The 22,053-nt window shown below is 41.5% G+C and overlaps 1 long non-coding RNA gene across 1 annotated transcript in view; it reads left to right on the top strand.

Moving 5' to 3' along the window:
* Positions 1-7,072: 7,072 nt before the first annotated feature.
* Positions 7,073-22,053, top strand: part of LOC117976767 (uncharacterized) — a 75,266-nt gene continuing 60,285 nt past the window's right edge. The window contains exons 1-2 of the long non-coding RNA XR_008621846.2: positions 7,073-7,234; positions 19,094-19,794. This is a non-coding gene — a long non-coding RNA (uncharacterized LOC117976767). The remainder of the gene's footprint in view (positions 7,235-19,093; positions 19,795-22,053) is intronic.

Raw genomic sequence — 22,053 nt, 5'->3', positions numbered from 1 at the left:
CAATACTAAGGAGCAGAATTGCTGGGAATAATATTGTTATATGTTTAGCGTTATGAGAAACTGTCAGAGAGTTGCCAAAAGTGGTTGCACCATTTTAACATTCCTGCCAGCAATGTATGGGTTACAATTGTTCTGCCTCTCTCCAACTTTGGTATTGTTAGTCTTCTAAATTTTCATTTCCCTAATGGCTGATGGCAATATTGAACACTTTTTCATGCATTTATTTGCTGTTTCTCAGTCTGTTAAAGGTTTTTTTGGCCATGTTTATTGGTGTTTTTGCTCTTGACTGTTAGGTTGTATGGGTTCTATATGTATTTTAGATACAGAATCAACCTGAGTACCCATCCGAAGATGAATGGATAAAGAAAATGTGATACACACACACACACACACACATATATTCCATGAAATACTATTAAGCCATAAAAAAGAATGAAATAATGCCATTTGCAGGAACTTGGATGGAGCTGGAGGCCATTATTCTAAGTGAAGTCACTCAGGAATGGAAAATCAAATACTGCATGTTCTCACTTATAGAGCTAAGCTATGCTTATGAAAAGACATACAGATTGGTATAATGGACATTTGAAACTCAGAAAAGGGAAGAGTTGGCAGGGGATGAGGAATGAAAAACTACATATTGGGTACAATATATGCTATCCTGATGAAGGTGCACTAAAATCCCAGGCTTCGCTGCTAGACAATTCACGCGTGTAACCAAAAAACCACTTGCACCCCTAAAGCTATTGAAATAAATTTTTTTAAGAGTTATGTATTCTAAATATGAATTATTTGTCAGATATATTTATTGGAAATATTTTCTGACAGTTTCTGACTTGCCATTTCATGTTCATCATGAAGTTTTCTTGTTCAGAAGAAGCTTACAATTTTGATGAAGTCCAATTTGTTAATCTTTTTCTTTGATAGTAATGTTTTTTGTTTCCTGTCTAAGAAATCTTTGCTTATTTTAAGGTTAAAAGAATCTCTTCTGTGTTTCCTCCTAGAAATTTATAGATTTAGACTTTATGTCCTGGTCTAATTATTTTTTGGTATATAAGTTAAAATTGTGAAGGAGGGGTTAGTGTTTATTTTTTCCTGTGTTGACTTCCAGTTGTTCCAGAACTACTCGTGAAAAGATTTTCCCCATTTGGATTTATCTGGTGCCTAGTAAGGCCTGCATTTAACCAGGAAGAAGTCATTGGTGACCTCAAAGGAAAAACAAAACAAAACAAAAAAACCCTCGGGGAGTCTGGAGAGATGCTCAAAAAAGGAAGAGCCTATAAAACAAGACAAGCAAGCACTTCAAGAGAAAGAACTAGAAGCTTTAGAGTCTAATGTATAGGAAGCAGATAAAATGGAGAGAATAGTTACGGATCACACAGCTAAGGAATTTGGCTAGGAAGAGAAGGTAAAAATAGGACACTAATTGGAAGAACCATGTCTAGGTCAGGAGATCACAAGGATATTTATTATCAGGCAATGGGTTAGGGAAATAATAATGCTAAATTGGGAACTTACAGAGCTTGGGTTGGAAAAGCTCAGATTATTCCCTTTTTTGGAGACCTTGCCACTTGCATAGAATCTTCTCTGGTGTTGCAGTGAACCCAGAGGGACTTATTGGGAAATATTCATTTATTGTACAAATGTTTATTCAATATACAACTTTTTGGCAAAAGTGTACTGTGTGGAAGTTTGCTGTCTGATGTCAACAGCTGGATTGTCAGATAGGAGGAGGGCAGAGCACCTAGGAGTGCTGTGGCTGCACCGTTGTGAAAGGGTTTCCCTTGGGCTAAAGGAAGGGTTGAATGAGTCAGTGCCCCCCACCATTCCTCATGCTGGACAGAGCAGTGGACTTCCAGAAGATATCAACAGAGCTTCTAGCTCCCTGCTTTCTACATGACAGTTTTTCTTAAACATTCACATGGATGGGCAGAATAGTGTAGCTATTTTCTTCAAACCTTCACTTTAACCATGTGCCATTGACTTTAGCTGCTCTCCGGACCCCACATGGGATACTTTAAAGGCCTATTGCAATTTGTTACCCAAAACAGCTACTAGCAGAAAGGAAAGGAAGTGATTTACTGATTATTGTCTGTATCCCAGGCAAGGTTGTTACATACAGTTGTAGAGGCTGTGCACTGCACAACCCTTCATCACCATGAAGGGCACTCTTCTCATCCTAGCCTGATATAGTGCAATGTGGTAGTCTTGCTATCAAGTGTTATTCTGTGTTCTTTGTGAAAGGAAGCCCAGAGTCCTTGCAACCAGCCTATGAGAGGGTGATTATGATGTCCTTTCTATAGAGGAGATAAAGCCACTTGCCCAAGGTTGCTCAGTTGTTAAGTAGCAGAACCGTAATTTTTAGATCCTTTGGCTCCAAAACATAACATGTCAGTGGCCTCAAAATGTTGGACCGACAAGAATAATCTTTAGAAGGCAGACAAGTAGATGAACTGGGAGGGAACCAGCAGCCTCCAGGAGGAAGACTGAATGAAGAAAGCCATTGGATTAGGAGACAGAGGGGAAGGAGTTGTAGAAACTGCCAGGGTGGCTAGAGGGAGATGGAGGGAAATTCTGGATTGGCAGTGGCTGGAAGAGCAGATGGTCCAGCAACCCAAGCACACCCATCCATATGGGACAGAAAAGAGCCAACTGCAAATACCAGGGCTGCCCAGCCTGATTGGCTTGGGGAAACTCCAGATGGGGAGATCCACTGAATTAGAGCATGAAGGATGGGGGCTCTCAGGAGCCATCCAATTGCTCAGAAACTTGAGCAGAAATACTCAGTGCTTGCTAGGAGCCTATTGTGTCCTCTTAGGAAGGCAATCTGGCTCAGTGGAAAAAATAAGACTTACAACTTAGGGATCAAATCCTGATTCTCATATTTAGTAGGTGAGAGACTTTAGGAAAGTTATTAAATCGGTTTCTTATCTGTAAAGTGGGATTATAGTATCAACTTACAAAATTGTATTGATGATTAAATGAGAAATGTACCTTAGGCACATAGTCATCATTTAATAACATCAGTTGCCCTGTGGCTTGGGGTCCAGTACTGCTGACTTGTGTCATCCTTTGGATCCAGCACCAGGAAGGTGTTGGAGCTTGGGTGCTGCATTAGCTACTCCACAGCAGGTTATTTCTGCCTCTTTGTAAAAGTTTCTTTATCTGTTCCCGCTTGTTCCCTCTTTTCAGGACACCATGCGCCCCAGAACAGCATCCTAAAGTGGCATCCACAACAAGCAGAACTGTGTAATCTGAACTTCTGGTCAGAGAGATTCCAACTCTAAACTCCAAGAAGGGTAGATTTGAATCTTGTTCATTTGTGCATTCTCAAAACGTAGAGACTAGGAGCCCCTCTGTAAATGTCAGCCGGGTGACTGGCCAGTTAATGCATCCACTCCTGGACACTGCACCTCAGACCTGGCATGCAGTGAGGGTTGGTGAGTTTTGGTGGATGAGCATGAGAAAGTCTTGCTGGCCAGAGTGCTGGCCAGCACTGGTGGTGGGAAATCTGGATTTAGCTGTGGGGTTTCAAGACCAGATTCTCATTGCAAGCCATCCCTGGTGGGGGCTTTAATGCATGCACCAAAACCACAAACTGGATAAGCAGACACCTGGCTGTAGCAGGTTGCCAGTTTTCAGATAGCCGTGCCCAGTGGGCACCTGAAGCACACGGCCCCATTGCACATGAGCTGTTTTGTCAGCACAGAAATAAACCTTCCCTTTCCCTGGGCATTGAAAAAACAGAGCTTCTGAAAAGCGATGGAAAAACAAATCAACCAGTGCTGCCCTGTGGAAAATCCTCTCTCTCCTCCATCCTCGTAAAACAAAATGAGCCTGGCTCTGCTATTCCATGTGAATTAGTCACTGGTCAGTGCCAAGGTGACTAGTTAAACACTTGAGGAAAGAGGTCGGATTTACAAGGTTATGCCGTAAAACTTTGGGACTGATATCTTCTAATCAGAAATGAGGTAGGAAATGAAGAATGCTATCAGATTTCCAGTAAATATAATGCTAAAATGTTCAGCCATTTGGATGTTGCCATGTTATCAATCCAATTAACCTCACTTCATGCTATCCACTGCATTCAGTGATACCGATGTGTTACAAAGCAATATGAAATATCCTACTGACAATTATGATCCAAGATAACAGAGAAAATACAGCTCTTGCGTTCCAGGGTTTTGAAAAGAAGTAAAATTCAACTCACATGTTATGAAGGCAGTAATAACCTATGATTTGGTTGCAAACAAATATGGTTTTCATTTTATTAGCCACACAAATTTGTCAAAATCATCAGCATGTGGGACTCCATATTCCAATTAATGGTGATAATGGGAAATGAATCTTAATATTCCACAGTTGAAATGACCCTGTTAGTGATGAAATAAAATTGAAAAACTGAACTGTTTTCTTGAAGAATGTTATTTTTTGAGTAATACCCACTGAATTTTATGTTTTGTTTTCAATTGCTTTGTAAATAGAGAAACAGATGTTTCTCTTATAGTAACTCTAGTTCTTTAAAATTCCATTTTCTGCACAAGGTAAGAAGTGTAAAAAGTATAAGTTGTAGCTATCATCAGTCCTACCTTTGCTGTGTTTGAAAATGTCCTGAAGTTGATTTTATAAATATTTTATTACCAAAAAATGACATATGGGAAGGAAATTGCCAAAATATTCTGGTAACTATTAGGTCTTTGGTTCTATTTAAACTTCATTTATCTATCTATCTATTCATCTACATATCTTTATATGTAACAAATATTTCTCATAACCCATGGCATTGGTAACTCTTCTACAAATGTGACTGTGGCTGAAATTATTATTTATTTATCCACTCTCAAGTTTCCACATGTAAGGCTCATTAAAATTTTGGTGAGAAAGGAGAGAATCCAGATGAAATTTAATTTGGTATTTCTTTTTCAATTAAATTTAAACATCAACTCATCAGCAACCCTCAACCAAAAACAAGGTGGAACTTTCCAAAATGTTTCCTAAATTCTATGGAATTTAAAGTTCTGCTTTGAAAGAAAGAGAAAACAGTTCCCATTGAAATGTTTTCCAATATCACTGGAAAATAAAAAACCTATTATATTTGTATAACATAGTTCAGGCATAGGGAGGAAATGACAAAGTTCAACAACCTTTTCTCTATAAGACATTATCCTGGAACCTTTAAACCTGACTATTACTACTTATGGAAAATGAGATATTTTCATGACACGGTTTATAATTTAAGTATACGTGAGAGTCAAAATGATTTGAGAGCCTGAGATAAATTACTGCAGCTCTGGCTTAGTAATAAAAGGAATTTATTGAATTAGATGGTGACTTGTGCCAGTGAGTCCAGCTTTGAACAATAGAAATGCCAGGGTGCACTGATGATGACAGAATGAGCCTGGAGAAGGAAACAGACTTTTCTCCATGAACAGCTGGTGATGAAGACACAGAGGTGGCACAGGGGAGGAAGTGAGATGGCTGCACACCAAGGCTGTGCACTGCTGTGGCGACTGATGTCTCTTCGCTCACGCACTTTATAACAATAAATGCTGTCCACGCCAGGGCACTGCACGGCGAGTGTCTGTTGTCTCCAAGTACCCTCTCCGCACATGCGATCCATTTCCTGGTTAGCTGGGGGCCCTAGAGGCTTAGCTGGGGGATGCTAGAGGCCAAGAACCTTAATTGTGAATGCCTGGCACATTGCAGGTGACCCAAAATGTTCTAGGATAAATATGTACTGGGCACTTTGCTAGGCATTATGGGGAATACAATAAAAGAAGAGGTTCCTGGCCAATAGGTGCTTACAATTGAGTTAGTGAAAGAAGATGCAAATAAAGAAAATCAGTAATACATGGCAGTAAAGACATCAATTAGAACAGGAATTAAGAAGAATGTAAATGGAGAGGAAGAGGAGAGAAGGAGGAGAAAGCAGAAGCTAACTAATGAAATGAGAATCAGGTGGATAATATAAACTAATTGTTACATGCCATATATATATTTAGAATTTTTAAGATTTTTATTTGTTTATTTATTTTTAGAGACAAGGTCTTTCTCTGTCACCCAGGCTAGAATGTAGTGGCATGATCATGGCTCCCTGTAGCCTTGAACTCCTGGGCTCAAGCCACCCTCCTGCCTCAGTCTTCCCAGTAGCTGGGACAACAGGCATGCATCACCATGCCCAGCTAACTTTTTGATTTTTTTTGTAGAGACAGTGGATCTCACTATATTTCCCAGGCTGGTCTCAAACTCCTGGCCTCTAGCCATCCTCCCACTTTGGCCTCCCAAAGCTCTAGGAGAGGTGTGAGCCACCGTGCCCAGCCATATGCCGTATAAATGACAACATTCAGGTGTGGGAGTCAGCTGATTAGAATAACAAATTATGGGTTTCTTAGGATAGGGACTAAGGAATTTTCCCCCCATGTATCTGTTCAGCTGTAGATCAGTACCTGACAAAGCAGCAGCCAACATGCCGAGTCACTATAAAATGAATGAATGAGGTAGAGAGGGAGGAAGGGTTGATTATGGCTTGCACAAGAGGGGTTAGATCTGAAAGGAGGGAGTAGAAATGAAGTGGCCACAACAGAACGAGGATTTCTAAGCAGTGGGAGCTTTACCATCTAGGCAGAGACAATGTCCCTCTGGCTAAGAAACAGTGGCAGAATGGTGCTAGAGGGGAAGAGAGGTTGGGAGAACCTCAGGTCAGACTGTGGGGACTATGAGTCCCTCTGCCACCTGGCTGAATCCCAATCCTCCTTCAGGCCTTGCTTGTGGTCTGTGTCCCAGCCACTGAGCCTCTGCTGACCCCCAGCCTGGGTTCGGAGTTCCCTCAGAAGCCCTGGCTGCCTCCATCCTGGACCTATTCCACAATAATGGCATGGCTGAGGCAAGGGCGTTCCCACCCTGTAGGTTAGACACTGGGCCTCCATGGAGAAGGATGGAGGTGCTATTCATCTCTGTGTCTCAGCACCCACAAGGAGCAAATGGGCATAGCTCTACTGCAATGTTTTCAAGAGAGAAGGGGTGTGATCAGAGCTGCACTGCGGAGGCTTTACTGCAGGAAGAACAGGGACAGGGTTTGTCTGGTATGATTAGGGACTAGGACGGTGTATGTGGAACAACTCCTGATAAGACCAGGGTTGAAGTGAGAAGTGGAATTGACGCAAAGAGCAGGGGCCCGCCCTATCCAAGAGGCAGCGAATGCGGGGACTGACAGCAAACAAGAACACATCAGTGGGTAAGGCCCATGGGGACAGCCTGCCCGCAGCAATGATGGGGAGGGAAAAGACCAAAAATAACGCTGTGAGATCCAGCTTGGGAGTCTCTGAGGTGCTGTAACAGGCGGGGGATGGCCAGGGCCCTGGGCGAACCTGGGAGCTCCAGAAGAAGCTTGGAGGAGCAGGGCTTAAAGGCTTGAGGGAGCAGGAGGGATCTGAGTGGAGCCTGGCAGAAGGCAAGGAACACTGCCAGATGATCGGGCGCCCAGGGACAGGGACCCCAGACTCGGGTGGTCAGGACCGCAAGAGCCTGGAGTGGGAGTGCAGGATGCTCCAGCCCTGCTCAGGGACGCAGTCCCGGCTGTCCCCAGCTTCAGACATCTTCTCACCCTGAAATGATAGGCCGTCTTCTCAGTCATTAGAGAATGAAATGCTTATAATGGCATCTGCGTCTTAACGGGGAATGAGAAATAGCCATAATTTCCAAACACTTGTTTTTCATAAGGGAACAGACACAAGCATTTCTGAGCAGATGTATCATTGGTTAGTTTTGAGTTTCTGTTGGGGAACAGAACAGAGAAAACCCAGTGGCTTTATTTTTAGTTCCTATAGGGATGAATGACCATCCCCTGTGGTTTAACGATTATTTGAGTATCCTTTTTGGCAGTAACCTGCAAAATCTATCTGTGGTTGGCATAGCTTAGCCTGTTCAAAAGTGATCATTGCAACTTATATTTTGAGAGAGGGGAGGTAATGGTCTGGTACTGGGGAAGGGAGGTTTGCCTAAAAGTCCAAGGTGGGAAGGTCTCAGCCCTGCTGGCCCATGGGTGTCATCTGGGCTCTGGGAGGGCCAAGCATCCTCCCTGCATCTCCATTTATCTACCTGTGAAATGAGGCACTGCCTGCCCCATGCTCCCCTCACAAAGAAATTACAATGATGCATATATCCTAAAGGAAGATTCTTCAGGATCTTCCTTTAGGGGGACAACATTGGGTCCATGTGGAGACAAAGGCTCAAAAATGTAAAGTGACTCGCCACACCGCACACAACCAGTTACTCATAAGCCAGGAATAGAAGCCCCCTTTGACCTGAGAGTTCTTTCCCCCATGCTGAGAGGCTCATTTAAAAGAAGGGCATAGAACTGTGTAGACAAACATAGAAAGATGTCCGGGATAGCTGGGGAGAAAGGCAAGTTGTAAAACATTTTGTACATACATATTATATATATGTGTATATATATGTCTGTGTGTGTATATATATATATACACACACAACACACATACACATATATGTGTATATATACACGTATATGTGTGTGCATATATACTATGCATGTATAAAAACTCAAGGAAGTCTACATAAAATGTGATTATTTCTGGAGTGTGTGATTATAGAGAACGTTTCATTTCATTTCTTTTATTTTTTACCATTTGCATTGTTACAAGCTTGCATTTCTTTCATAATCAGAAATTTTGATGTAAATATAAACAGGTAAATGAAGAAGCTTCTCTGCCCATGCATGCCCATTGTGCTCCATCAATCAATAGATACTGCTGTCTGTCTCTGGAAAAAGTTGGATGCAGCTAGGGCTGCAAGACCTCAAATGGCCTTTACTCCTGACAATTTCCTTTTAATGTTCCCACCTCTTGTCCTGGGGCTCTAATGCCAACTGGCTATCACAGCCATGCTGATGTCAGTTCATGCAAGATGCCCATGCACAAATTTAGTGTGTTAAAATTTTAAAGCCTACTAAAATGTTCCCTGACAGAAAAACGCCTCCTCACCAGGAATAAGCAAGTATTTAGAAAAACACATTTCTTTGCCTTAAAATGGTTGGAGAACAAGTTTTGGGCAGGGTTGGGGGGGGCTCTTTTTTTATTAGTATTATTATTTCAAGAGGTTTGGTAACATTTTTGTTTCTCTAAATAGGAGTAAGGAACCAGGGCAATGGCACTGACATGGTAGGAGGCCCCATGGGCCCAAGCTCTGAAGGGCACCGGAGGGCACTAGGCTGCCCAGGCTGTTTTATGCATCGCCTGGTCTATCGTGAGTTGGGGTACAATTATGACGAGCAGGATGAAATTAGCACAGCTCTGTTCTCCAATTACTGCTGACCAAAATGAATTCTGGTCTGCGATAACTAGGCTGTAACTTTTAAGATACTTCAGAGAACGATGAAAATGCACATCCATATACTTCAGGCATCTGGAGGATGTGATGTGAGGGAGTGACGGGAAACTGACTTTCAAAAATCCATGCCCATTTTACTTGATTAAAATTGTTTAATCTAACTAGCTGTTGACCTTGGTTTGTGATATTGAAAATTCTGGGCCTTTCTCATACGCTTCTGTTTAATGTGACTCCTCTTGTATCTTACACTTTCCACGTTGTCCTTAGACTCCTTGATGTTGATGATTGCATGACATCTATCTTTGGGAATCTCGGGAACCTTTTTAAAGTATTAGTAAGAGCTATTGATCATCACAAAAACCCCTGAGAGAAAAGGACCACTTCATCCAGGCTTGTTGTGAATTATTTACAGAAAATAACATTAAAAAAATGGACATCCATTTCTGTCACCATATCTAGTCTCCCCATGCCAAACAAAGCAAACAAAATTGTCAAAGCATTGGACTTTCTAACACAGAGGAATCAACAAATGTGATGTCCTAGTCCAGACTGGAAGGGCTACTTGATGTAGAGGCGATTTGCAGCATGTCAGATGGAAATGAAAGGGGACGACATCGGGTCCAAGAGGAGACAAAGGCTCAAAAATGTAAAGTGACTCGCCACATGGCACACAACCAGTCATTCACGAGCCAGGAATAGAACCCCCCTTTGACCTCTCAGAGTTCTTTTCACTATGCTGAGCTGCTGGCTTACTGGGGCTCGACTTGTACTTCTCTCAGGGCACACACACTTTTAAAAGGCCCTTCTGAGACACAGTGATTTAACCTAAAAGAAAGATGCCAACTATGGGAATTTCAGACATGGCAAAATTGTACTGGGAGATATTTGGAGCCATCAGAACTTTCGGCACTCTTCCAAATCACTGCCCAGGGGTGATTATTTTCCTTGTGTTGCCTTCCCCTTGGAAAACCATTACTTGCTTTTCAGTTCCATTAGACTTGGAAAGATGCCATATATGTGGGCTTTCAGAGTCCTACAATGCACACTCAGTTTTCTTTGATTAATTGATAAGTTCTAATACTGTTTATGTTGCCTTTATTCTGTTTCAAGTGCAAATTTTTCCATCACTAAAAACATTCGTTTAAAGCAGTAGTGTGTTGGAGATGGCTCTTACCAGCTCACAAGAGCCGAATCGAATCTGTGCATCTCATCCCAACCCCAGTTTGGTGACTTTACACTGGTGTCTTGAAATCAGCCATTGGGAACATATTTACATCACAGAACTTGGCAAACAGTAAAAGTAGAGATTTTTTCCCTCCAGAGAGCCTATTTATCAGAACACCATTGGTTCCAAGTATGCATTTTTTCTTACTATAGTAGGAAATTTAATTCATTTGGTAAACTATTACTAATAGTGCTTAATGCATGGTAAGTACATACACAATAGATCTTTGTAAAGGAAGGATTGAATGAATGAGTGAATGAATGGGCCGCTTCCAGATATATACAATGCTCCATCTTAGTTTTCGAGACTGAACTGGGCATTGAAACTATGCTAATTTTGGATTCTCCATCCCTTTTCAGTTTTATCTTATGTTCGTATGGATCTCTTCAACACCAGTTCAGAGTGTGGGAGCTTTTCTACAGATCTCTTTCTAGTGTTCCTTTTTCAGGCAAGAGAAAAACATATCTACAAAAATGAAAAAATATAATTTTCATTGTCATAAAAGAGTAATTTTGACTTTTATGTTACGATATGAAGGAAAACATTTTTACATAGGTTATTTTTATTTTTAAAAGCAGAAGCAAATTTCAACTATAACAGCTAAACTATCTGACGTTGTCTCGTTAATATTCTGCTTCTCTGATTACTAGCTCCAGAAATTATGAAGAGTTGCTTTTAAAATTGATGTTCAAATTCAATATGATTGTGCTTTGCGTCTTGTTCCAGTAAAGTCTCTTGTCGGTTTGCTTGTCAGGAGCCAAGAAAAGCAGCAATTTCTGCCTTGGAAAATCCTGTGAATATTTATGTAGTAGCTCTAAGCTGCAGGGAATTTAAGAAGCTTAGAAAAATTTTGCAAAGTTTTTAAAGCAGGGAGTCACTGTCATACCATGGATAGAAATCCATAAATGTCAAACTTGAAATTATGTGAGTAGTTACCATTATTCTGTTGGACTGGGACCCACACAACTATTTGAATGTTTATGAAGTAATGTGAGTTGGCAGTTTCTATTTACTCAAAGTATTCTATTCAAGATTATCTGCACTAGTTTGGGATGTCTGCTAACCTCCTCTTAATAAAGGTTCAGGCTTTTGGTCTTTGCTTTTCATAAAAACCTGTCAAAATCAGGCCCCCAAAATTACAGACCAGATATGATCACTCATGTAACTCAACCTCACAATTCTGTTCTTGGTTGAATCTTACAAAGAAAATATCGAGTGAAGAGAGCTAGAAGCAAAGATTTATTTCTTATATTATTCCATTTATATAAAGTGAAAAAGCAGGCAAAACTAACCTATGGTGTTAGGCATCCAGATAGCGGTTGCCCTTTGCGGGGACAGTAGCAGAAAGTGACAGGGGACACTTTTTGAAGTTCTGAAAATGCTCTGTTTCTTAATCTGTGTTCTGGTTACACGACGGGTGTGTCACTTTGTAAAAATACACAAAACTGTTCACTTACAATTTGGGAAGTTTCTTGTATGTAACTTATATTTCAATAGAGAATTTACTTTTAAAAAATCATGCTGCTCTCTGATTCTCTTTGAGATTCTAAAGTGTTTCAAAAATATCCAAGAGGATATTTCTTACATGAGGTTGATGACTAAAAGAGAAATGAAATCCCCACACAGAGAAAGACGTGGTCTTACCATATGAATTCCACCATTTCACTGGACAAAAGGAAGAACTTTCATTTCAGGTGGCTCAGCCATTTGTTTCCAGGAACACTTTCATATTCCTTCTTGCAAGTGGCTGTTTATACATAAGAAGAAAACCTTGCCTTGCAGTTATTTAAAATGTGAAGAAAGACTTTAAGGGGTCACATAGATAGCTCTGTGACAGCCTCAGAGAATCTGGTTTTGGTGTTTTTTTCACCCCATCCTAAAATCTGCTAGGGAATGCTGAGCTAATTAGAAGTGGCCAGCCAGCAGTTAGTCAATAAATAGCTTGGCTCAGCAGATAGGTAATGCAATGCCAGATCAATAGGAACTCTGAAAATTATTTCTTCATTTCCTTCTATGGCAAGTAAGTTATCCATGAAGGACAGAATGTCAGCCTTCAGTCAAAGAGGCATGGAGCTTTTCATTATTCTGACATGAGAAGTTGAGAGGGGGCAGAGGTAAATAGTTCCACGTTCCTTATTGATGTGATGTCAGGTTTTCATTTTGAAATGCACTAGGCTCTAAGAAGCTTTTGCAAGAAAGGCCCACTATTCTCAACCAAAAGTGCTCTCTCATTTCCTGGAGATATCCATTAGAAATGGCAACCCCTCTGTCACTTAGAATGACTTGCTGTGATTTCAGTGTTTAGATGATAGGTAGTTATCTGTCACAATCTTACAAAATGAAGGAAAAACTAAAAGAATATTGCAAGATCAGAGGAAACGTTTCGGAGGAGGAATGTTAAAAATTTTTCTTCAGGTGACCTTCTAATAACTCATATGGAATGCCACTTGGCTTCCAATTTTGTGGCTATATCAGAGTGAAAATGAAGGTCATTTTCAATACTGTGTGACCTAAAAGAAGCCTTAAAGTGCCAGCATTCACCATGACCTGGTTGTAAGGTTATGGCTTTGAGCCTTAGGAAAACAATGACTCAGATACTAAATGGGGACTAATATGCTCCCTAAAACTGATAACCTCTCTAGCCAGTTAAGCAGTTCAGATGGTAATAGGATGGCTGCCTTGATTTTTGGGAAGTGAGGAAAATGTAGAGTAAAATTACAAGGTATCAAAGAGAGTTCTTTCATTTCTATGTACCTCAAACTGATAACTGAAGCCTATTTTTATTCCCACACACAATTTGAGAGCTCCTTTTCTGAATCTCAGATGTAGAAAGACATCCATACTTCAGGGGCAGTTTACGCTCTACTTATTTCCTTGGAAGCTCCTTCCTCCTGGCAGTTCAGTAACATTTCCCTAAGGGTGAGCAATCTGGAACCTGAGAGTGGGTTTCTATTTCTTTTTAAGAAAAAGAAAAAGATTACAGAATTCCTTCATCTCTGAAGACAAAATTAAATTCAGTTGCAATGTCATCAATTCACGGGAAATAATAGGACAGATCTGTCATTTCATCCAAATTTCCTGTGCCTGCTTGTTTATTTTTTTCCGGCAGAATTTTTTGATCTCCTGTTCGCTCTATACAATCATAATGGAATATTGATTGGCCCACTAAGAATTAACTCTCAGCATTTCCCATTTGTTTGTTTTTCCAAATTACTTAAGACAGTGTTAAGGAATATTTTACCATGGGGAATGGTCTTTTGTGTTAACTGATGAGTTTTGAGATGCGTACAGTCATGTAAACAACAGACTCCACGCTGTAAACAACAGACTCCACACTGTTATCAGAGAATTGAAGATCCCCTTCACAGCAAGCCTGCTGGGGTGAAGGCCAACTCTTCACACTTACCAGTTGGCTTTCATCTTCCACGGTTTTGATGGCTTTCTTCCTCCGACCTCCTTCTGTACCTCCTGCCTCTCCCAAGCTCAGCCACCATGGCGTTGCTTTACACAAGCTTTTTCTCTGCTCAGACCACTTTTTCTCCCACTACCCCAAGCTGGTTCTTTTTTCAGTCCAGTTCTTAGCTTAAATACCACTTCCTTTTGAAGCCTTTCTTGACCTCCCTATGTGAAATTGGTGTCGATGCATCCTGTTACCTGGTTAAACTGTCCCTTAGCTTTTCTTTCTCAGTGCTGGTGATTCTATTCACCTTTTTATTTAATTGAGTTATTCAATTTCCCTAACTGGAGTTTGAGAGCCAGGAGGTTTCAGGCCATCCCTCTCTTGCTCAGCACCCCATCTTCTGGACCTGCCATGGTGCCTGCTGCGTGGTACACACTTGGTGAAAATTCGCGAACTCATACTTTTCCTCTGCCATGTTAAGGCTGTACTTCCCATACAAACCAAAAACCTTCAGAAGCCAACACCAGAAACAGTTACAGGCTGGCTGACGATTGCTTGACAGACTTTAACTGCCCTTCAACTAACTGTATGAGTAAATTCAACTTTAATAATTTCTTCAGGGGACTATACTAAACCAAAAGTACAAAAACTTCCTTCAAATTTTATCTTTCATGTAGGACTAATTCCGCTATAAATATTTTTGAAATATATGTTATGATTTGTTTATTTCAACTTTTATTTTAGATTCGGGGGTACATGTGCAGCTTTGTTACCCAAGTGTATTGCATGATGTGTGGTGGTTTGGGGTATGACTGATCTTATCACCCAGGTACTGAGCACGGTACCCAATACCCTTCCCCCTCCACCTCCTCTTTCTAGTAGTGTCCAGTGTCTATTACTGCCATTGTTATAATACTGTATTTTTTATTAAAACTGGGTTTTAAATTCATAAGATAATAATTTCTGCTAAAGTAAAACTAATGAGTTTATACAATTTATGTCCCCCCTGTTACCACGGCTGGCCAGATAGGAGTAAGAAAATCATGTGTTTCTCCTACACAATTTCCACCTTTTTTTCCATTATCTCTTCCCTTTTCCACTTCTCTTAGGTGCTCACACCTGTTTTGTTATTCTTCCTCTCTGGATATCAAAACTAGTCCTTTTTATAAAAACTAGATCTCTTATTCACTCCAAAGAATACATAACTTGTTTCAAAATCATTACCCCTCTAAGGATGTTTATCACATTAGAACAGAAGTGACATAATAGATTACATAGTCCAATCTCCTCAATTTCATCCTCATTTGCATTTTAACATACGAATGCAATGATATCACTCCCTTGTGCAACATCTTCCCCTTCCAGAATCCTCCGCCCAGCAGAGCAGAGTCTTGGGACCTGGCTCCCCGCCTGGCTTCATCCTCTGAGCCCATTTCAGGCTGAGCTCATACACGTCTCTGCTGACAACTCCCTTCCTCCTGCACATTTCCACCCTTGCTGCCTTCCTGGCTCACTCTTATGCTTCCATTGCTGTCTCTCTCCTGGGACAGTAGGCAGACTCTCACCTCCCTACCTGTATCCCCAGCCCAGCCTTGGGCCTGCCATGGGGTACCATCCAAATCAGCAATGTGAATGAAGGAGGCTAAAGTCAGGGAGCTCAGAGAGTGGAAGTTCAAGGATGAGCCAGCAGAAGAATGTTTATTTGGGGACTGAGGTGTTGTAACTCCCAAAACTGTGCCTCCCAAGCAGGCTTGAACTCTGCCTATGCTTCTGATCCATCCACCACTTGGAAATAGCTCTTTAAAAAAAAAAAACAAAAAAACACGTTTTTATTGTGTTTATTTATTTTGAAACAGGGTCTGTCTATGTTGCCCAGGCTGGCCTCGAACTCCTGGCCTCAAGCAATCCTCCCACCTCAGCCTCCTGAGCAGCAGGGACTACAGACATGAACCACTGTGCCTGGCTTGGACAGCTCTTTTTGGGGATAAGTGTTATACACACTTGCAGGGACTGGCTGAGGGTAGTCCATCAGTCAATCAGTAAGTGTGTTTGTTGATGTTATCATTTGCCCTAAGCAATAATGTATCATTTGCACTAAGCAATAATGTAGAGTCAGGCTAACTGCCCTTTTCCTCCAACCCCTCCTGACCCTCTAAGACTGACCCTGGAATGATCACCTCAGCCATGCGTACTTTCACACTGGGTGAATCAGCCCAGTGTAGCCTGGGAGGGCACTCTGTTTCCCTTCTGCGAGCAGAGCTGATAATAATGTATATTGACTGTGTTGAATGTCTTCCCTGACTCAACTGCAGTACCTCCTTATAGTTTTCCTGTTGGATTTGAGTGAGCAAGTAGATGAACTGGAAGAACAAGAAAAAGACGAATATTTGCAATTGTACTATATAGTCCAAGGACCAGGCAGTAGCATGGTGTACTGGGAGGGCTTTGGAGCAGGGGGCTCCGGTTAAAGCTTTGCCTCCTGCTATGATCTTGGGCATGCAGGGCACCGCTCCATGGCCCGAAGAATGGAGCCTGCCTAACTCACAGAGTTTTTCTAAGAAACAGAGGAGACCATGCAGGATGTGTGGACCTGCCTGGCCCACAGCCATGCTCTGTCTTTAGCCATTCTCATTCCTGAAAGGAGACACCTAGAAGCCATGAATTTCTAGACTGGATGAAAGTTTCCAGATGCCAGAGAACATTTAGCACTGGGCCACACTTATTTTCTCTAAGTCTTCCTTTTTTTTTTTTTTTTTTTTTTGAGACGGTCTCACTCTGTCACCCAGGCTGGAGTGCAGTGGCCCATCTCAGCTCACTGCAAGCTCAGCCTCCTGGGTTCACGCCATTCTCCTGCCTCAGCCTCCCAAGTAGCCGCCACTACGCCTGGCTAATTTTTTGTGTTTTTAGTAGAGACAGGGTTTCACCGTGTTAGCCAGGATGGTCTCCATCTCCTGACCTCGTAATCCGCCCGCCTCGGCCTCCCAAAATGCTGGGATTACAGGCGTGAGCCACTGCGCCTGGTCTTTTTTTTTTTTTTAACTGAGATAGCAATAGACTCACACAACTTTAGCCTCTACTTATAAAACTTCAACATCCTCCTGGAAAAGCTGTACACAACTGCATCTGCACCTCTCTGCTAGGAGTTTATAGTATATAGAGAGATCATTTCTAGGTGCCAGGAGGCTAGCGCAGGTCTAGCCTCAGTCTTAATGAGTCAGGGTTCAAACTGTAAGTTCCTTGGGGCAAGAATGTGGCCTTTTTGTCGGTTATTGTTATTATTCAGATCAGCCTCATCCATTGTAAAGCAGCGTGGACATTTACTATAGTTTATGAATAATGAATGTGACTGTAACTTTGCCAGAACCAGCAACCAGATGAGTCCAGCCTGGCTAGAGCTCCAACCATGAGTGCATGTGTCTCCCAGTGTGTGTGAGCATGCGTGTTAATGGTGTTAATGTGTGTGACAGCATTATGTGAGGGTGTGAGCATTTATGTGTGTAGGGGAGGGCATGTGTGGTGTGAATGTGTATGAGCATGTGAATGTGCCAAAGGGTGGGTGTGAAAACATGTGTGTGAGAGTGTATGAGCTTGTGTGTGAGAGCATGTTTGCACGTGGGAGAGGGCATGTGTTTGTGAGCCATATATGAGTGTGTATGTGAGCATGTGTGGTTGAGCCTGTGTGTATATGTGAGCGTATGTGTTTGGGACAGAGGGCATGTGTGTGTGAGAGTGTGTGAACATGTGGTGGGAGGATATGTGTGTGTGTGAGCATGTGTTTGAGTGTATGAGTAAGTTGTGTATGTGAATGTGTGGGTATGTGTGAGAGCATGTGTGTGAACATGTGAGCATGTGTGTATGTGTGTGCGTAGCCCTTGCCAGCAGCTCTAGGGGCAGAATGCGTATTTACAGCTGTGAGCGGTTCATGTGGTCTCCTCCAGGCTCCCCCAGAGCAGGCCACCAGGTTGCTTAACCATCTAGGCTGTCTTTGTAGAACGTGCAGTCCACATCAGCACTGTTTCTCTGTGGTTCTATCTTTTCAGGTAGGGGAGTTTTGCCCCGATGATGCCCATGCTCACTCCCCCGCCCAGCTCCTCCCCAGAGGATTCAGCAAACTAGTAGCCATAAGTCCATGAGGTAACACTTCTGAGGCAGCCCTCACCAGCCCTTCTTCCTCCATGGCCTCTGCTGGCATAAAAGAAATGAGGAAATGCATGAACATCAAGTTTGTGGAAACTTACTAAAACTTACTCTGTGCCAGGCAGTGTGGCCACCCTATACCTCTATTATCACATTTAATTCCATAAGGGCACTATGGGAAAAGAATTGTTGTTTTTCCCCCTTAAAGAGAAGGAAATTAAGGTTCAGAGAGGCAGAGAGCTTCCCAAGGTTACAAGACAAGCTGGAGCTGGGCCAGGATCCAGCCATGTTTGACCCGGACCCCTGTTTTTGGCCTCTCCTTGTTGGTTTGGATTGAAGGGCAGGGGCGCAACAGGAAGGAAGTTGAAACTCACAGAGCGTCCAACTATCTCCCTTCACTGATAAGGACATGAGAGCCCACAGTCACATGTTCTGACTTGTAAGATTCAGCTTTCAGAGACATGACTTCTGCAAAGATGCACATCTCTGAGGGCAGAGCTAGGAGAAAGATGCAAGTGTCCCAACCCCAGCCCAGAGCTTACGACAGTTAAAATCCCATGTGCTCACTCTGATTCTGTAGACTGGCTGATGAAGACCCACAGAAGGTCTTCAGAAGGTACCATCTTGAGGCCACAGCTTTCGTTTTCTCTGCTGGTCATTGGCACAGCGCGACTCTGTGTCATGGTTCAACACCTCTCCCAGTGAGTGAAGAATAGGACTTAGAATAACAAGTAACACATCAACCGGAACGCCTTGCTTTGATGTTATAAATCTGAGCAGAAATCTCCCTACTACATTGCAAATTCCATTTTACTTAATATTTGCTTTCTTGTCTTGCACTTGCAGATGTTGTTTTCTTTCCAAACAACGCTCTAAGCTTGTATGTGCATTGTGGGAGTACAGAACAGATTAAATTTGTGGAAAAAGTAATAGTGATAATGGTAGCAATAGTAGTAAAAGGAGTTGTTTTTGTTTTTGATTTTTAGCTTATCAAGGCAGAATGACAAGGAGGATAAGCTGCTGATTACCCTGGCTGAGAAGAGTTCCATGGCAGAGGCAGCAGCCTAGTTCCCCTCTATGTCTTATTATAGCTTCAAGCTCTTGAAACTTCAGGAGAAAAAAAAATATGTAAGAATCTCCATCCTAATGGATAAGACTTCTTTCTTCACTTTGGTTTCCAGTGGACCCTACTTGACTGCTATAACAATGGCTTTTAAGTCAAGTCTGAAGGAAGCAACTGATCCTTCAGAAAGATGATGGCACTGGTGTGGAGAAAAGGGAACGATTATATACTGAATGTGGAGATGTAAATGATACAGCCTCTATGGAAAACAGGATGGAGGTTTCCGAAGAACTAAAAATAAAACTACACTTCAATCCAGCAATCCCACTACTGGCTATTTAACCAAAGGGAAAAACAGTTATACAAAAAAGATGCTTGCACTTGTGTGTTTATCACCGCATAATTTACAATAACAAAGATATGGAATCCACCCAAGTGTCCATCAGCACGTGATTAGATAAAATGAACGTGGTACGTATACACCATGGAATACTACTCAGCCATCAAAAAAAGTGAAATCATATCTTTTGCAGCAACATGGATGGAACTGGTAGCCATTGTCTTAAAGGAAACAACTCAGAAACAGAAAGCCAAATATCACATGATCTTACTTATAAGCGGAAGGTCAGTAATGTGTACACATGGAAATGGAGGGAGGAATAGTGAGCTGGAGACTCAGAAGGGTGGAGGTGAGGGGTGATGAATTACTTAATAGGTACAACGTACATTACTTGTGATAGTTACACTAAAAGCACAGACTTCATCACTATGCAATATATCCATGTTACATAACAGCATTTGTACCCTTTAAATTTATGCAAATAAAACTAACAAAATAGACTTCTCTTTTCTACCAGTGTCCCCCAACTTTAGAGCAGGTAAATTCACTGGGCACCAGATAGGAGGGAATGTGTTTATTCTTTATGTCATACCTGTGTGTATTTATGTTCTATATTATAAACATACATTCAGTTACACTATCATATTTTAAAAACCAAAGTGGAAATCTATTAATGATGATTCTTTTTTCCCCTGGATCTCTACCTACTTTCACTCCCAGCTCCTCTGAGTTCTTCCAGAGGGGCTGTGGGCAGCCGTCAACAGAATCAACTTCAGGCTGAGGTTTCTACGACCAAGAATCAATTATAACCACTTGTCGAGTTCCTATTGTGTGCCATGCAATGGCTAGGAACTTTGTGCATGATACATTTGATATTCATTTAAATAATACATATATAGACTTGTTCCTTGTCTTCTGTAATTTCTCCTCAAATGAAATAATCCTTTTCAAACACTTTAGCTGTTTCTTCTGGCATTTCCCCCATTTTTCTAAATATTCTCCTTATACTGTGATTTGTTGACTTTTCAGCTTTATTCATTCGCTTTCATTTAGTTATTTTTTTACAGTGGATAATAAGGGTTTAGCTCTTCCTCCTCCACTCCTTCCACTCCATTCACTCCTCCCTTCACCTATATTCTCCTGGTATAGTAGTTATATCACCATTTCTAGTTAACAGAATAAGCAATGTTTATATTATTCATATGCATATAATATCATCTATACCTGAGCCACATAGCATATAATCATTTTACTTCTTTCTTTTGAAATGCTTTCCCCCTCTGGAGTTAATACTAACATGACTTGGTTTATTTTTCTATAGATTTATCACTAATTCATTTCTAATACAACAGTAAGTCTGCACCCAATACATTACAGTGCAGAAGACAATATTATCAGTTTCCCTTTTTAAAAACATTAGAAGACATTCCTACCCATTATAGGAGGAAGCCCAACATCCTCCTATAATCCAGATTGGCCATTCCTACCCTGATGCACAGCTACCAGCTTGAGACATCTTTTACCACCATCCTTCATCTTTCCTTCTGTATTAGAACCACTACGGTTGACCCTTGAACAACATGGGTTTGAACTGCATGAGTCCACCTACACATGAATTTTCTTCCACTCCTGACACCCTTGAGGCAGGAAGACCAGCCCCTTCTCTTCCTACTCCTCAGCTACCCAACATGAAGATGACAAAGATGAAGACTTTATGATCATTCACTTCCACTTAATGAATAGTCAGTATATTTTCTCTTCTTTATGATGTTCTTAACAACATTTCTTTTCTCTAGCTTACTTTATTGTAAGCATAAAGCATATAGTACATATAACATTCAAAATATGTGTTAATCTACTGTTTATATTATTGGCAAAGCTTCCAGTTAATAGTAAGCTATTAGTAGTTAGGTTTTGGGGGAGTCAAAAGTTATATGTGAATTTTTAGCTGTATGAGGGATTCATGCCCTTAACTCTTGCAGTGTTCAAGGGTTAACTGTATTTCCGTCTTCATTTTTCTTTGCTTTCCCTACCATCTGTCTTTTGATATTGTGGAAAGACATCCAGTGGCTAACTCAGAACAGGTACATGGGAGTAATTTTTTGAGAACTTGAATGTCTGAAAATATTTTCATTCTACTCCTACACTTGAGTGATAGTTTGAATATGGAATTCTAGATTGAATATGCCTTTCTTTTAGGCAGTTTTGCTGGGGGACTCCTGAATCACTGTCTGTAGAATGTTTTTTCTTTGGCTGAGTTTCCCTGAGAGGAATCCTATAATCACTTTCTGGTGGTAAGAGCCTGGCCATTGAGGGACTGGGGGAGAAGGATTAGGGGAGTGTCACACCACAATATATATAGACTTCCATTTATTCCTTCTAGTTTTAGCATGGTGCGGTATTCCCAAACTTGGTTCTTCCTGGTGTTCCAAGCCTAGAACATCATTGGTCAGGCTCTCTAGAGAAGAAACCTCCAGATTTCGGTTAGGGTATTGGAGGGCAGCAGCCTGGTGGCACAGACCGAGGAGGAAATCTTTGGTGAT

This window comes from Pan paniscus, chromosome 17 (genome assembly GCF_029289425.2).
Source record: "Pan paniscus chromosome 17, NHGRI_mPanPan1-v2.0_pri, whole genome shotgun sequence".
Lineage (NCBI taxonomy): Eukaryota > Metazoa > Chordata > Mammalia > Primates > Hominidae > Pan > Pan paniscus.
Note: the sequence above shows the minus strand (reverse complement) of the source record. Positions and strands in the feature narration are given on the sequence as shown.